The sequence below is a fragment of the Hakea prostrata genome, chromosome 5 (assembly GCF_041222555.1).
Source record: "Hakea prostrata isolate BN-2017 chromosome 5, UWA_Hpros_2, whole genome shotgun sequence".
Lineage (NCBI taxonomy): Eukaryota > Viridiplantae > Streptophyta > Magnoliopsida > Proteales > Proteaceae > Hakea > Hakea prostrata.
The window spans coordinates 27,488,948-27,505,690 of NC_142604.1; positions in this window are offsets into that span (position 1 = coordinate 27,488,948).

Below are 16,743 nucleotides of genomic sequence, written 5' to 3' on the forward strand. Positions count from 1 at the left end.
AAGTGCTGGCGACTATGAAGATTACTTTGAGGATCCCTTGAGTGGTCTCTCTTGTTACCAGGATTAGCCCTACTGTGGAGTGGGAGCGTCTGAGCATCATCGATGAAGTCTATGTCTATGAGGACATCCTTTATAAAGTAGAAAAGACTCTAGTTTAGTTAGATTATATCTTTCTTTCTTGTCTTTAGAAATGGTTGTAATCCCATTTGATTATCGAACTACATTCCGCTGTACTCGTGGAGTGAGATTCCGCCTCACTCTACTTTTGATTTATATATCTATTGGTATCTTTTCCGCACTCTGATGAATATCTCGTTACTTTACCTTGATTCATTTGAATAATATTGTTAACATTGATTTAGTCTTGTTCTTGATTATATTGTTGTGAATGTGGGAGGTTGATTTCTCTAACTACTGGATCTTGTGGGCTGTGGATCACACACTCGAGTATGCCAGATTGGGTACCGGCTGGGTGGATGTGACACTCCGTGCGCTGACTAGACAAGTGGTGATACCACAAGAGCCCGATCATCGTGATGCAGGAAGGCGCGCATCACAGCGGGATCAAAGACTGATCGATGAACAGAATGTCAGTCAAAACTTCTGGGAAGGCGACCGCGTACCTAGGAGAACTGAAAATCTTCCTAGGCGTGATAGGTTCGACGGACCGCAGGGGAGTACTACCGATTCGAATACAAGGTTGGTTACAGGAGTGAGAACTCACTCACCAACTGTCAGACGCGTTGTTCGTGATAATGATTGTGTTGTTCGTGATAATGATCGTGTTGCTCGTGTTGCTCGTGACCATGATCGTGTTGTTCGAGGCCGTGATCGCGTTGTTGAAGATTGGTTAGCCCATATTGGTCAAGAATTGGCTAATATCAATCAAAAGCTCGGGCAATTGGCGAGAGGGAGGATAACTGATGATATCTATTCGGTTATTCGAAAGACTCCATTTGCCGAGCCCATTGCTGGATATCAGTTTCCTCACAATTTCCGTTTGCCAACTTTTTCCACATTCAATGGCTCCGGAGATCCCACGGCCCACATCAGTTATTATCAGCAGACTATGGCAGTTGCAGGTAATTCTGATGAAATCCTTTGCAGGGTCTTTGGTTCATCTTTGACAGGAGCGGCACAGAAATGGTTCTCGAACCTCCCATCAGGAAGGATCGTGAATTTCAACGAGTTCGCACGCAAATTCATAGGACGATTCCAGAGTGGAATCCAGATCAAGAAGACCGAGGAAACCTTGTTTACTATTAGACAAGGGAAGAGTGAATCGATTCGAGAATACCTAAAAAGATTCAACAGGGTTACAATGGAGATAGAGAATCTAGATGAGCAAGTAGCTAAAACTGCTTTGTTCACTGGACTCACTAATCGACGACTCTTGGAGCTATTACTTCAAGACATGCCTACAACTTATGCTGAATTGACAGAGATGCCAAAAGTAGGCGGAAGTCACGAAAACCTTAGACGCACGCCAGGGGGACAATAAAGCCTCCGCAAAAGAACAGAAGGCTCCTGAGAACAAGCAGAAGCTGAAGCAGAATATCGTGATCGAGTTGGAAAGCCTCATCAGGCATGGCGGCAGAGATCTCCCGACAAAAGTGAGTATACTCCATTAAATACTCCTCGGGCTGATATTCTAAATATTATCAAGAAGCGGAATATCTTGAAGTGGCCTCCGAAGCTTCCTACAAAACCTAGGGAGCAAGATCGAGAAAGGTATTGCCGTTTCCATAAGGATTACGGTCATTACACCAATGATTGTCGACATTTAAAGGCGGATATTGAAAGATTGATATCCCAAGGACACTTGTCCAATTTCGTCAGCAGAAGACGAGAGGAACCACGTGGCGCAGGTGCAAAAAGGGACCGCTCGGTTATCCCAGACCAACCGAAGGACCCTCAGGAGGTTCCTCAGTCTAAGAAGGGTAAGGAGGTGATCGACGCTACTAGGTCACCGATCCTAACAATTTTTGGAGGTCCCGAGCCTGAATCACTCTGAAGCTGAAAGCAAAATCCAAATTCGTTGGGACTGGAGAAACGCAGAAGGGTAAAAGGCCAAATGGTGAGGGTTCGATCACCTTTGGCGAAGAAGATGAAGGAGGCGTTTGTTTACCTCATGATGATGCTATAGTCATCAAGGTAGATATTGCACGCCGAGAAGTATACACAGGGTGTTAGTTGACACTGGGTCTGCTGCAGACCTTTTATCTTATGCAGCTTCTCAGAAACTTAAGGTGGATGAAGACTTGATGGAGCCATCATCCACGCATCTATATGGTTTTGCAGGACCGTCTGCAATAGCAGAAGGATTGGTCCAGTTGGACCTGTCAATTGGAAGCTTCCCCAAGGAAGCTACCGTTCGGGTAAATTTCTTAGTGGTTAGAGAGCTCCCAGCTTACAACGTCATCCTTGGGAGACCATCCTTATCAAAGCTAGGTGCTATCGTTTCTACGAAACACCTAAAAATAAAATTCCCTACAGATATGGGAATCGGTCGAGTTTCATCGACCCAGAGAATTTCTCGGCAGTGTTATGTTGCATATCTGAAGGATAAGGAGGGTCCGAGAAAGGTAACAGCGTTACCAATTGAAATATGAGATGATCGGGACAAGGCAGAAATGCAAAGGCCCGAGCCGGTAGAGAAACTGGAGAAAATTCAGTTGTATCCCGATGATGAAAAAAGAATTACTTATATCGGGTCTGAGCAGCTGGAAGAATTTAAAGAAGAGTTGAAGTCTTTTCTTCAACAAAATAGTGACGTGTTCGCGTGGTCTGCAGATGACGCCAGGAATTGATCGGCATGTTGCAGAGCACAAACTTTGGATAGATCCAAAGGTGAAACCGGTTATTCAGAAAAGGAGAAATTTCTCCATAGAAAAGTATGAAGCCGTTCGGGGCGAAGTTGAAAAATTGAGGAGCTCTGGTTTCATTGAACCAATTGAATGCCCAATCTGGCTGTCCAACGTGGTAATGGTCAAAAAGGAAAATGGGAAGTGGAGGATGTGTAAAGATTACACAGATCTTAACAAGGCTTGCCCTAAAGATTGTTACCCGTTGCCCAGGATTGATCTTTTGATAGATGCAACTGCAGGCTATGAAACATTGAATTTCATGGATGCCTACTCAGGATATAATCAGATCCTCATGAACAAGGAGAACGAAAAGTTTACGGCTTTCATGACTGATCGTGAAAGTTTTTATTATAAAGTCATGCCGTTCGGCCTGAAAAGTGCAGGAACTACTTATCAGAGAGCCGTCAACAAAATTTTCAAAGACTTGATCTGAAAAAATGTCTAATCTTATGTTGACGATATGCTAATAAAGAGCATTGCAAGGGCGAAACATATTGAAGACTTAACGGAGGTATTTTCAGTACTGCGAAAATACCAAATGAAGCTGAATCCGGAGAAATGTGCCTTCGGAGTTTCGTCAGGAAAATTCTTGGGTTTCATGGTATCACAAAGAGGTATTAAGGCTAATCTTGCCAAAATACAGGCTTTGATTGATATGGAAGCCCCCAAAACTGTTTGGGATGTGCAATGCTTAACTGGGAGAGTAGCCGCTTTGAACCGTTTCATCTCACAATCCGGAGAAAAGTGTCTACCTTTTTTCAAAGCACTCAAAGATTTGAGGGGCAGCAAGGAGGCAAAGTGGACTGATGAATGTCAGAAAGCTTTCAAAGAACTGAAGGAGACATTGGGAAGACCACCGCTATTATCTCGACTCGAGAAGGGAGAAATCTTGCAACTATATTTAGCAGCATCCCCTTCGGCAGTCAGCGCAGTACTCGTTCGGGAAAAAGACAAGAAGCAGTGGCCAATTTATTATGTCAGCCACGTACTACTTGACGCGGAGACACGGTATTCTCAGATCGAGAAGCAGGCTCTAGCTCTTATGATAGTAGCTAGAAAACTACGGCCATACTTTCAGGCTCATTCAATCGAGGTATTAACTACTTTTCCCCTTTGTAAAGTTCTTCGTAAACCTGATTTGTCTAGAAGAATGGTGGCTTGGTCGGTTGAACTCAATGAGTTCCAAGTGAGCTTTAAGCCTCGAACGGCAATCAAAGCTCAAGCACTAGCCAACTTTGTAGTAGAAACTACTGCACCAATGGAAGAAATTGCTGAACCTACTATCCCGACCATTTTGGAGGTATATGTGGATGGTTAGAGTAACAAGCAAGGAGCAGGGGCTGGAATTCTCCTGAAGAGTCCGGCAGGATTGATTATTTGATATGCATTGAGATTTGCATTTGAAGCAAGTAACAACGAGGCAGAGTACGAGGCCCTAATAGCTGGACTTAGATTGTCAAAAGCATTGGCAATAGCAGACGTAACTATTTATAGTGACTCATAGCTTATTGTCAACCAAGTACAGGGGGAGTATGGTGTTAAGGAACCCCGGTTAAAGAAATACCAAGAGATTGTGCAAGCATTGTAGAAAGAGTTTAGGAATCTGAAAGCATGTTAGATCCCAAGAAAAGAAAATACAATGGCAGACGAGCTATCCTGATTAGCCAATGCCAAATAAAAGAATTTAGACCCTTCGGTCTACATAGAAGAGATAACACTTCCAAGTTATCACAAGAAGGAAATTTCCTATATTGAAGCGGAGCGTTGCTGGATGGATCCAATAGTAGAATATCTGAGAGATGATAAATTACCAGAGGATCCGAAAGAGGCAAGATTGCTCAAGGTGCGATCGGCACGATTCATTATGCAGAATGGAAGATTATACAGAAGGTCTTATTCTGGACCCCTTCTGAGATGCTTAGGTCCCGAGGGATCGGAATCAACTCTGGCTGAGGTGCATGAAGGAATTTGTGGTGCTCACATGGGCGGTCGGGCCCTTGCACACAAAATTCTGAGGCTTGGGTTGTATTGGCCTAAGCTCCAACAAGCTGCTATGGAATATGTTCGCCGGTGTAGCAATTGTCAAATCCATGCTACAGTATCTAAACAACCAGCTGAAACCATGACTTCGATTCTAGATCCCATCCCTTTTGCGATGTGGGGAATCAATATCATGGGCAAATTCACTAAGGCATCAGGCAGAAGAGAATATCTTAGAGTAGAAATCGACTACTTCACCAAATGGGTCGAGGCTAGCGCCCTGGCAACCATCACTGAAAGAAAAGTAGAGAAGTTCGTGCTCGAGTCAATTATATATCGGTTCGGGATGCCAAAAATAATCGTTACCGATCATGGCACTCAATTCGACTGTCCACAATTTGAGCAATTTTGCGGAACTTATTTGATTGAGCATCGTCATTAGTGGCATACCCCCAAAGCAATGGTCAAGTAGAGGTTACAAACCGAACGTTACTTAAGGGGATAAAGAGGAGACTCGAAGTTGACAAAGCCTTGTGGGTCGAAGAATTACAGAATGTACTGTGGGCCTACCGAACTATGGTTCGCACACCCATAGGAGAAACTCCATTTAAATTGGCTTACAAATCTGAAGTGTTGGCACCTGTTGAAGTAATGGCTGGAACCTGCTAGATAGCCTTGATTTGTTGGATGAAGCTCGTGCAAAAGCAATAGCACGAACTCAACATTATTAGCGAAGGATAGCATCACATTATAATACCCGAGTGAAGAATAGTCGGTACATAGCAGGAGATTTGGTATTGAGAAATACCTTAGCTTCAGATCCATGCCATCAAAGGAAGTTGGACCCTTCATGGGAAGGACCATATATGATTTTTAAACTGGTCGGTTCGGGAGCTTATAAGCTGAAGAACATGACAACCCAAAAAGAGTTGGATCATTCGTGGAGTGCCAGGCATCTGAAGAAATATTATCCTTGAAGATTATCATTTTCGTTCATGATGTAACAAATTTCAACTCAATCAATACAATTATCAGTTTTCAACATACTGTTTTTTGATTGGGGGGCATCATACAACACTCAAGAACAGATCCAGCGAGACAAAATCACAAGGCATCGGTTTAAAACCCGAGTGGTTCCTTCTACAAGGCATCGGTTTAAAACCCGAGTGAGTTCCTTCTCAAACTTGTTGAATTTCTACGGAAATATCTAAGTAAAGGCATTGTTTCAAAACGACTAAGACCTACTGCAACAATGACTCAAGTGGCTGACAAAAGTTCAAAGCTGAAGTTGATTCTTTATTCCTTTAAATGACCAGAAGGGGCCAACCTTTACATCAAATATACATATGAGATAACAAGTGTTGAGATACAATTTTCATTTGGTCAAAAAGGAAAGTCATCATCGGTGATCATCAAGAATTCAAATAACTTTGTCAGAAATAACACAGAGTCAAGAAGCAACACAGATTCAAGAAGAAGAAGAACGGGGTCAGGAAAACATATGTTATCATTTGTTTTTCTCCCTTGGGGATTGCAAAGCATTTTGCAAGTACAAAATCCTCCGCAATTCCATACTCTTTATCCAGCTTGACTAGGAGAAGTCTGATCTTTGATCAAACTTGCATTCAAGGCAAGCTCTTCATAGCTGAATCCTTTCAGAGGAGAATAGGGAGGAGAATCGTCGAGATAATGCATTATATTTGGATCTGGAGGAGGAAGGTCTGTCGTATCCTTGGACCAGGGAGGAAGAGGAAGTCCCAGCTTTGCAAACACTTCAGGATGACAATTGGCGCAGTGGGGAGTCGTGTTGAAATAAGGATTTCTCCTTAATATCGATTCCCATACTTCGTTTCGCCATCCCCGTATGCCTGCAAGTTATAAGCGTTCAGCATGTCAACAAAAGGCTTACTGGGCAAATACTTGAAGATGCAAGCCCTGTGAACATCAGTTGGGAGGGACTCGGGCAAAGGGATAACAACTTGCCTTTGGGGTAACGCTTCAGACCCTTTTGCCCCTGGCTTTCCTGCTTCTCGCTCCAGCCGACGGATCTTCTCCCTGGAATCATCCAAATCCGAACGAAGATGTTCGATCTCGAAATTCTTCTCTCGTGCAATCTCCCAAGCTCAGTTTCCAAGACGAGCAATCTCAGCGTCTTTGGCTTTGGAATCTTCCCGAAGCTTGGAAACTTCATCACTCAGTCTACTGAGTCTAAAGGCTGCCACCACTTGGTTGTGGAAGTTACTAGTGAGACTCCTACAATAACTTCAGAGTTAGTCAAGAGCAAAAGAAAAATCTTCTGAACAAAAGGTAGGGGTGTCAATTTTCAACCCAAACCGTTAAAACCGGACCGAACCGCCTGTTATAGCCCGAACCGGCCCAAACCGATCCTTAATGGGCCGTAATTGGGCTGAGGGTCCTCAGTCCGAACAGTTTCGGGCTGGCCTGGCCCAGCCCGTGTGTGGCCCGTCAGCCCGTTAGTCTTTTACATAAATAAAATTAAAATATTAAATGTAATTAATTTTTTTTTGGTATTGTTTAAATGTAATTAATGATCCATGAATTTCGGTGTTTGAGACGTTGAGACTCGAGTTTGAGTAGTTGAGAGTTGAGTGTTAACACGTTTAACGGTTTAAGTTTTATGTTTTAACTTTTTAATTTTCAAATTTCATTTAGTTTTATTATTTTAAAATTTAAAAGTCTTAATTGATAACTCTTAACTCTTAAGTCTTAATCTTAATCGTTAACGTTGTTTCACCATCTACACATGATAGAAAAATCTAAATTCTTTATTTTTTGAGGGTGGAGGGTGGTTTGGATCAAGCTAATGCCATCACTTATCGTTGGATCTACTTGGAGTCTTCATCCTCTATCTTTTGTAGTTTTGTGTGTGAGAAACTAGGATTTGGAGTTGAGGAAAAAATAAAAATAAATTTCAATATTGATTTTTAATTTAGCCCAAACCGTTAGCCAAACCGAATCCAAACCATTAGGCCAAACCGTTAGTCAACCCGAACCCAAACCGCACCAAACCGAAACCGCACTGAAACTGTTATATTTTAAATGGGCTGGTTTGGGCTGGGGGTTTTTCAGCCCGAAACCGTTAGGCCCGGCCCGAAACCGCTCCAAACCGCACCGTTGACACCCCTAACAAAAGGTAATGAAGAAAAACTTACATCACCAGAGATTTCACAAAATCCCTGTCTGGGATCGTGGAGAGGGCTTTGTTCTCGGCAGGCATCTGAACAGCAGTGCACCATTCCAATGCTTTGTCAAAATCGCTTGTCACCAAGTCAAACCTCTTCAACGACCAAGAAGGATGATACACATCATCAGCCAACCTAGGGCGCTTCCTGGTGGCAAAATCCTCTAGCTCCAAGGAAGGAGCGGAGGAGGATGCCAAACAAGCACTAGAGTTGGAAACAGAAGCGGCACCTGCAGGGACCGCATCTTCCTCAGATGCCCGAAGGGTCTTCATCATGGAAGACCGAACGATATCTTCGACAGGGGCATCAACAGTATAAGCAATGACGGAGGGAGCCACATCCTCCTTGGAAGACCGAACGGTCTCTTCAGGCAGAGGGAGCATAGGAGAAACATCAGCAGAAACTGTGGGAGTCTGATCTGAAGATTCACCAACAGCAGTCTCCTCACATTTAGAAGATTCACCAGCAGCAATCACCTCAGAGGAAGCAACCTTCGTCTGTACTGGGGCAGTTTTCTTGCAGGAATTCGCCCTAATAAAATCCAAGTTAATTCTGGGAGGCACTGCAGATACAAAAAAGCAGTGTCAGTACGAAAATCCAACAACATACAGAAAAAGGGAAAACCCTAGATCTCTGTTGAACATGAACTACTCAGAACTTCCGTTAAGTAAACCCCGGTTATGAATAATGTGGAGTTTACTCAGGGAGAAGAAGAGATTCTTGACATAGACAGAGTAGAAGACTTACTTGTTCAGATTATGATCAAAGATATTGTTAAAGCACAAGAGTACGGATACAACAAAGGAAGACGGAATGTCGTTTTGCAAATCTATCAGACAGAAATAACTTGCAGATAACGAGATAAAGATGAAGTACCCTTGAGGGGCTTAATAGCCTCAAAGAGAGATGCGATGGTTGAAAGCCTAAGACAATCAAGGGACAGGATCGAAGAGACGCTTCGAATTCCTAAAAACGCAGGATCAACGGTCAGGGGATAATGGCACTTCAAATTCAAAATTCGAAGGTTAAACAAAGTTTCCACGTGGAATAATATGCACCTAATACGAGGATACTGCCAACCGTTGCACCACCATTAAATAATAGAGTATTTCCAACTCCTTGGGAGGAGTGATTGGTATACGAATACAAGGAAACATTTGGATTTCATCATAAATGAAGGAGCAGTTGGGAGTAAAAGTTTAGATGGCACAAATCAGAAGCCGAACAAGCCTCTCCCGAACGCATCTTCATGATATCACGAACGTTATTTCCCGTTAAGGTACAAGTTAATCGACATGATAACTTATATCATTCACATATTGGTCTTAAGACATAAGACAATTTTTTGGATATGAGATGAGGAGGTATTAAGGCAATCATTGGAAGAGTTCAAGGAAAAGAAGACTGATTTCTATTTCATTGAAACTGTAGAGGGCCAACCCTTACCAAAAAAAAAAAAATAGAGATGGTTTCCTATGATTCTTCCTCACTGATAGCCCAAGAGTCTTTATGAGGATTTTTCTCCGAAGCAGGCTGTTGAGGTTCTTCGGGAAGGGGCGGCGAATCAGCAAGATACTCCTCAATATTTGGGTCCACTGGAATAGGATCCTCCTCTTCCAAAACCCAGTCAGGGAAAGACAGCTCAAGCTTCCCAAAGATTTCCTTGTGGCACACTTCTCGAAAGGGAGTCGTGTCGAAAGAGGGATTAGATTCAATGATCTTTTCCCAAACGTCATTTTGCCCCGCTCGGTAAGCTTGAAGGTTGAAGGAGCCCAACAATTTAGTGAAGGGAACGCTGTTCAAATACTTCCGAATGCAGTCCCTCCGAAGATCTGGTCTAATATGTTCAGGCTTGCTAGGAATTGCCATCTTCGACAGGAGTTCATTATCCAAGGACTTAAACTCAAGGCTCTCACCAAAAGGAATGGCCTCATTTTTATACTTCTTGGCCTTGCGTTCGGCAGCAATAGCACGAGTAATTGACGAGTCAAGTTCCTTCTTCAAGGAATTCATCTCCTCATCGTGCTTTTCCTTCAACTCTTCGGCTGCTTTCTTCAGCTGGTCTACTTCAGAATTGGCCTTTGCCAAATTCTCTTCGCGCAGTTTGCAGCAAGGAGCCATTGCGACCAACTCGGCTCAATGCCTCCATGTGTTGATAAAAGCTTAACACAACATTCTTGGAAAGACAAGGAAATTATTAGAAAATCTCATAAGAGATTACAAAGCAATTGGCAAAAGATCAAGAAAAATAATACCTTGTGGAATGACGGACGAGAACGTCATCCTCTATGGCTTCAAAGGCCTGACGATCGGCGGGCATAAGGCCGAGAGAGCTCCATTCAGCAGCCTTCTCGGGATCCTGTGTTGCCCGATCTGTCCGAGTCAGCATCCATTGAGGCATGAAGATATCCTTAGAATCTTTATTCTTCTTGGATTTCTTTGGAGCAGAAGCATCAGCTGAGTTGTGCTTCCTTTTAGTTCGAATGGGAGAGGGGAGGTCTACCTCCTCCACCATTGGTTTTTTCCCTCTCCCCGAAGCCTCAACCACTGGCTTCAGGTTCCTAATACCCTTGTAGGAAGGGTCTGGAAGTGGTGCAGAAGCTACTTGTTCTGCAGTCAAGGCTCGAGGAGACCGTTGTTCAGCAATCACAATAGCCCTGGCAGCCTTCGCCCGAAAACTTTCGGGATTCATTCTTGGAGGCACTATAAAGAAAGACGAAAGTCAGAATTGAAAGTGTAAAATCCAGCCCAAACCTAACCAGGACACCCTATTTGTTTTGGGATAAAGAAAGACTTGTTTAATGTTAGACCTTGAAGTCGGACCTTGATTTCAATGTTGTTATCCTTGAAAGCCTTAGGAGGCCATGTCCGACCTTATCCTTACCCTGACCCGGCCCGGAATTTGTATTGTCTGTAGATCCAATGACCCGAAGTGGTGGGAGAAGTCCTTATGGACCCTTTTGGTTGATGATTTGGTGTCAGAGCCCAAGCCCATGGACATTGATGATGATGCCCCTCACTTGAGGGCATTGTCAGTGTTAGTTTTGAATCTGCGCACCGAAGAGAGGTGAATTAGTTGAAATATATAATGAACTCCTGTGCTCAATCAGAATATATTTCCCGAAACTAGACTTCTTGATGGACTTGTAGGAGAAAACCCCACTCAATTTGACCCCATATAGCCATCCAAATCCCTATCCGAAGTTGCTGAACTATGTCTGACAAATCCTGCTTGCGCATCGAAGAAGGTGAGCTTAGTTGGTGAACCTAATGAACTCTCATGCTTGATCCAAAGGTATTTCTGGAAACTAGACTTATTTATTGACTTGTAGGAGAAAACCTCACTCAATTTGACCTTGTATAGCCCTCCGAATCCACATCCGAAGTTGCTGAACTATTCCTGAAAATTCTGTTGAAACTACTGTTGGTCAATACCATCAACCCAAGGTATCGACCCAACAAGCCCAGATTCGAATAAAAAGGTGCTTTTTGGATATTCCTTCCTCCTTTTAACTGAAACCTTGAACCTAAAACATTATTTCACTCTTTTCAACATCTGAGAACGTGGGAAAGTTCCTCTAAGCCTCCTCCTTGGCTTGGGTGTTGATCTTCTTCAAGAATCCTTTGTCTCTCTTCTCTAATCTCTTCAAAAAGGTATGACTCTCTCTCCTAGTCTCTTTCTCACTCATCTTTACTCTCATTTCTGATGTTGGGACCATGGCCAAGGTGCTGCAACCTTGCAAACACCTTGCCATGAGTCTTCTTTACCTCATACATTAATGTTTTCAACCATCTTGCTATGTTCCACTTACCTCTTGATCAATTAATATACATTTCCATGATTTGTTGCTTACCAACTTACTTTATTTACCAAAACTGAGATGAAGCTTATGATTAACCTAATCTATACCTTGCATATGATTTCAATATTGCTCCTAAGTTATTCCCTACCTAATCCACTATGTTTTCCCCCAACTTGCATTAAGAAATAGCCAATGCCATGATTAACAACTCTTGAACTTAATATGCCAATTTGGGGATTTCTAATTTGACCATTGGATGATGTTAATTCTTTGATAATTAGTGTCTCTATATTGTGTTCAGGCTGCTCCCCAAGTTTCGTATCAATCCGAGACCCGAAAGACCAATTTTGAGCCAAGATCCAAAAATCCAACTTGCTGTCCGAGACTCTTTGGGTCGATATTATTGGTCGATACCATCGACCCAAGGTATCGACCAACAGTGTTGTTGTCAACAACTTTTGCCCAGTTTTGATTTGTTCGATCTCTGATTGTTCTGATTTCTTCTCTAATCCTTCATGTATGTTTGTTTAGGGCTTTAAGACTATAATTGGACCATTCTCTTGTGACTTCAGATCATCTTCTTCACAATTTGAGGTAAGGACGGTTATTGCCATATAACATAGACTGTATGACTTTTACATTGTTGTTAGTAACTTAGTAGACTTAACTTATTAGTTGATTTTAGACATCATATGACTACTGTAGTTACCTTATGACAGTAGCACCATGCTTAATTACTTGGTTTATCATGTTTACTTATTCTTGTCATTTATTTATACACTGTCTTATGAGATGTTATGACATGTTTTCAATATGATAATGTATTGTTGATATGTAATGGATGGAAATAAGCATGTGATTGCTTAGGTATGATTTGGGATTGGGGAGTGCCCTACTGGTACTTCTGTCCTTGGACATCGGAGGGAATAGTATGGGATGTTCTCCGAAGATGCCCATCGACGCTTTCCTGGATCATTGGATGACATACATAGGACTTGTTTAGATGTATGGCTAGGATGTCCCAGTCGTATCAGACCCGAATCGGAAGGGCATTGAGACTGAACCGACCCATGGTAGTAGTGTGGATTTGTGGGCTCTCAAGACCGGTAACCACCCCGTGAGAGGACATAAATCGCATTGCGGATACCCTAAAGGGGCCATTTATTGGTAGGGTTGCAAATGGCTAGACTTGGGCTCACGGGCACTCAAGACTGGTGAAATGATCCGTGAGGGGACGTGAGAGCTTCCCGTCTACTATTTGTGGATGACCAATAGGGGTGATGAGTCCGGTGGGTAATATCCGTGACTCTAGTGTGAAGGATACCGGAAAGGATCTCGAGAGGGGAGGAATGGACGTATCTGGAACTGACATGATATGACTAAGTAGATGACTTGCATTGGGCTAGGCTTTACCTTGACATGCGCCAATACTTAGACCAAATGGTGATGTGAGAGAGTGGTGACCGAAACCCCCAACCTTGGATTTGTCCGAGAGGGATGCAGGACCCAATTCCCCTTGGTGATAAGTGACTGAGACTACCTAAAGAAGTATGGTGCTATGACTTAAAGCATGTCTACCCTAGATGACCAGCATACTTAGAGTTAGATTCATGTTTGCATCATATGTCTCATATCATATTGCATCATGCTATGCTGTGCATCATATGATTTATGTTATTATGGAATAACTTTCCTTGCTGAGTTCTTTTGAACTCACTCCTTTTTGCAACATATTTTGTTAGACTTTTCTGCAGGTACCACTACTGTTGACTATGATGGTCAACACTATGAAGACTAAGTTGATGACTCTTAAACTACTGATTTTGGTGACTACATTGGTGAAGACTAGCAGTCCAAGACTGAGACTTATCTGGAGCAGTTCGGCCTTTGCACTTGTGTGCTAGTATTGGGATATCGTCCCATTTTCTTTTTAACCTTTTATTTGATTTGTCGAGACCGTAGTTTAGTTTGTTCCCTTATCATTTTGGGAACCGGTTGTAAACCTTAATTTTAATCGATCTACCTTCCGCTATTATTATAGTATGGGTTTCCTCCCTCCTTTTCATACTTGACTGTTTACCCTATTTGAATCATTTCCGCACTCTGATGTTCTTTGTGATCCTTCTGAGATCATTTCTTGACTTTTATTATTAAATTAGTTAAATATAATGATTTGTTCTTACTTTTGATTATATTATTGTGCTAAGTGGATATGATCGTTCCTAAACTGGATCTGTTGGGCTGTGGATCACTCCTGAGTAACCCAGATAGGGTACCCCTTGGGTGTATTTTAGGGTGGGATGTGACAGAAAGAATTCGCAGTATTTTCAAGAAAGTAAAACGTGGCAGTTAGAAAGCTCACGTTGAGCCAACCCCCAGTACTGAAGGATGGAGTTGTATTCCATCTCATATCCATGTATTTCTTGATACCATGGAATTGACTTGATCTTCCCGACGGCCACTCTGTCTTCTTTTGATAAGGGAAGGACCCGGTTACCCTCAAAATATGAAGTGTACTACTTCCAGACGGTCGGGAAGTTAAGATTTGATTGAGGCGCTCGGCAGAAAAAGTACCGTTTGTGCCATCCTCTATGATTGGAAGGACAGGTTCCTTTGGCAAGAATGTTGCCCGTCTAGTCAAGCTCAACTTTGTTGCGCTTTGAAAGCACAACCCAACCAAGAGGATGGGAAATAGAGAGAACATGAAAATGTACAAAAAGAGGAAGAGAAGGTGTGATGCCATGTTCAAAGCATAAACCCAAGAAGTCGACGATGAGACGCCAGCTATTGGGAATAAACATTCCGGGACAAATGTCCCAATGATTCAGAATGACTGCAAACAAAGGATTGAAGAAGGGAAAGCGAACCCCGCTTTCTAGTGTTTCAATATACAGGGAAAATTCGCCTGGAAGGGTCGAATCGACTCTCTCATCAGAATTGGGAGCCCTAAGGTGGTACGAAGAAGGAAAGTCAAAACCCTGGACGGCTAAAGGAAGGTTTTCCTCGTTATAGGAGGAAGCAACAGAATCAGGTCCACTGACGGATTTGGTAGGCTGTCTTGACTGCCCAGAAGACTCGGCAGTCACCTTAGGAGTCATGGATGGTCCAGACTTAGGAAGGGCGGGAAGAAGTCTCGGCTTTTTCTTCTACCCTTCTCTGTTGGCTAACTTCTGCAAAGTCCCGCCAGAGGGCAGTTAGGGTTTTCTTGTCACTATCTGACTGCTCTGAGGGGACAGAAACAAAGGCCTCATCACCACTATCGCCTTTACCGGTGCTAGGCACAGGGAAAGTCTCAGAAGAAACCCTACTATCTTCCATTACTGAAAGGTCTGATGGTGGTTTCTAGAGAAAAAGAAACCTGGAGATGAAAGTAAACTTTGCAAAAGAGTCAGTAAAATTACTGAGTCACTGAGGCAGAAAGCTCGAGGACGAGAGAATCGTGAAGGCGCAAAGAAGACGACGAGGTTTTAAAATTCTAGACAAGAAGAATGAAACCTACGAAGACAACGAACCACTTTTAAGCACCCGCACGAGTGTTCGAGGACGTGTACGATCGAGATGAATTCGGCATCAACGATTGAGATTTGAAGACGGTTCGAAAGTTTGAACTCACGAATCCAAAACAGGCGTTCAGAAACCGTCGTTTTGATTGCGTGAGCCACGATAGCTTTGGCTACAAAAGGACGCGTGGCGTCACCCTCACAATGTTCGAGGAAAAAGCGACACAACCGCATTAAAAACCAAGCCCTTAAGATCGACCGAACGCTTGGTCTGGGGGGCTCGTGATGTGGAGAAATTATGATCGAACTTGGTTCATTCTTGGTTCGATCCTCGACTCCGGTCGGGAAGAAGGGAATCAACTCGCTTTCGAGCGAGCCGGGTCCAAGAGGTAGCTTGCTGAGGAAGAAAACTAACTCAGCCACAAGCACACCCTAATCTGATACTTTTGGAATAGGTTAATCAACCTGATGACGGCTAGCAGAATTCGGCGGCGGCCACTCATCCCTATCATACGGATAACAATCAGATAACGATCGGGTTATCCTAGGAGTCATCTACTAGTCCAAACTAGTAGAAGTCTATCACTCAACGGATCTATCTGTTAAGATCCAACGACTATCCGAAGAAGGCTCAAATACATCCGACAAATAAGATTCGAATGTACACTCTATATAAGACATACCTACCCACAAGGTAGAGGACGAACGAAAACACTCAGATGCTTACTATCTGAATCGTATTCTTATTATTCATTCCTTAGCTCTGTGTTCTAGCAGAGCCTTTGTGATTAAGTTCATCAACTGACTTAGCCTTCCGAGGTGGACTCCCGATCCCAGTGATTGGGTCACGTCTGACGCTTTATTTTGCAGGTCATTCTCAGGAGATCTAAGAGCTGAGCAGATTTTGGACACATCACAAACAAAACCAAGCGAGTCCAAGTAATGATTGCTGCCCGTTGTCACACAAAATGCCAAGCCTTGTGCATTGTAAATTTTCCAAATGCCTCATTTAATCAAATGGGAGTATCCCGATGCAACGAAAATATTAGATTAATTAAGGGTCTGTTTGGTTACATGAATCTGAGAACTATATCCGTTTGATTGTAAAAATCTCTAGATTCATGAAATCTAAAGATTCACCTTTTTATACTAAAAACGTGAATCTGTAAATTTATAGGTAAGGGGTGAAATCCAGAAATTTAAAAAAAGCTATACATCTCTAGATATTTGAAATCTCCAGAGTCATGTAACCAAAGAGGCCCAAAAAGAAATTGGAAGTAGAAATCTAAATAGCCCCACGTGGGCCTCACCGCAGCATAAATCAACGCCATGTACGTCGGTCGAAAACTGAAGGCAAGAGACCGGATGAAAAGTATAAAACTGAACTTAG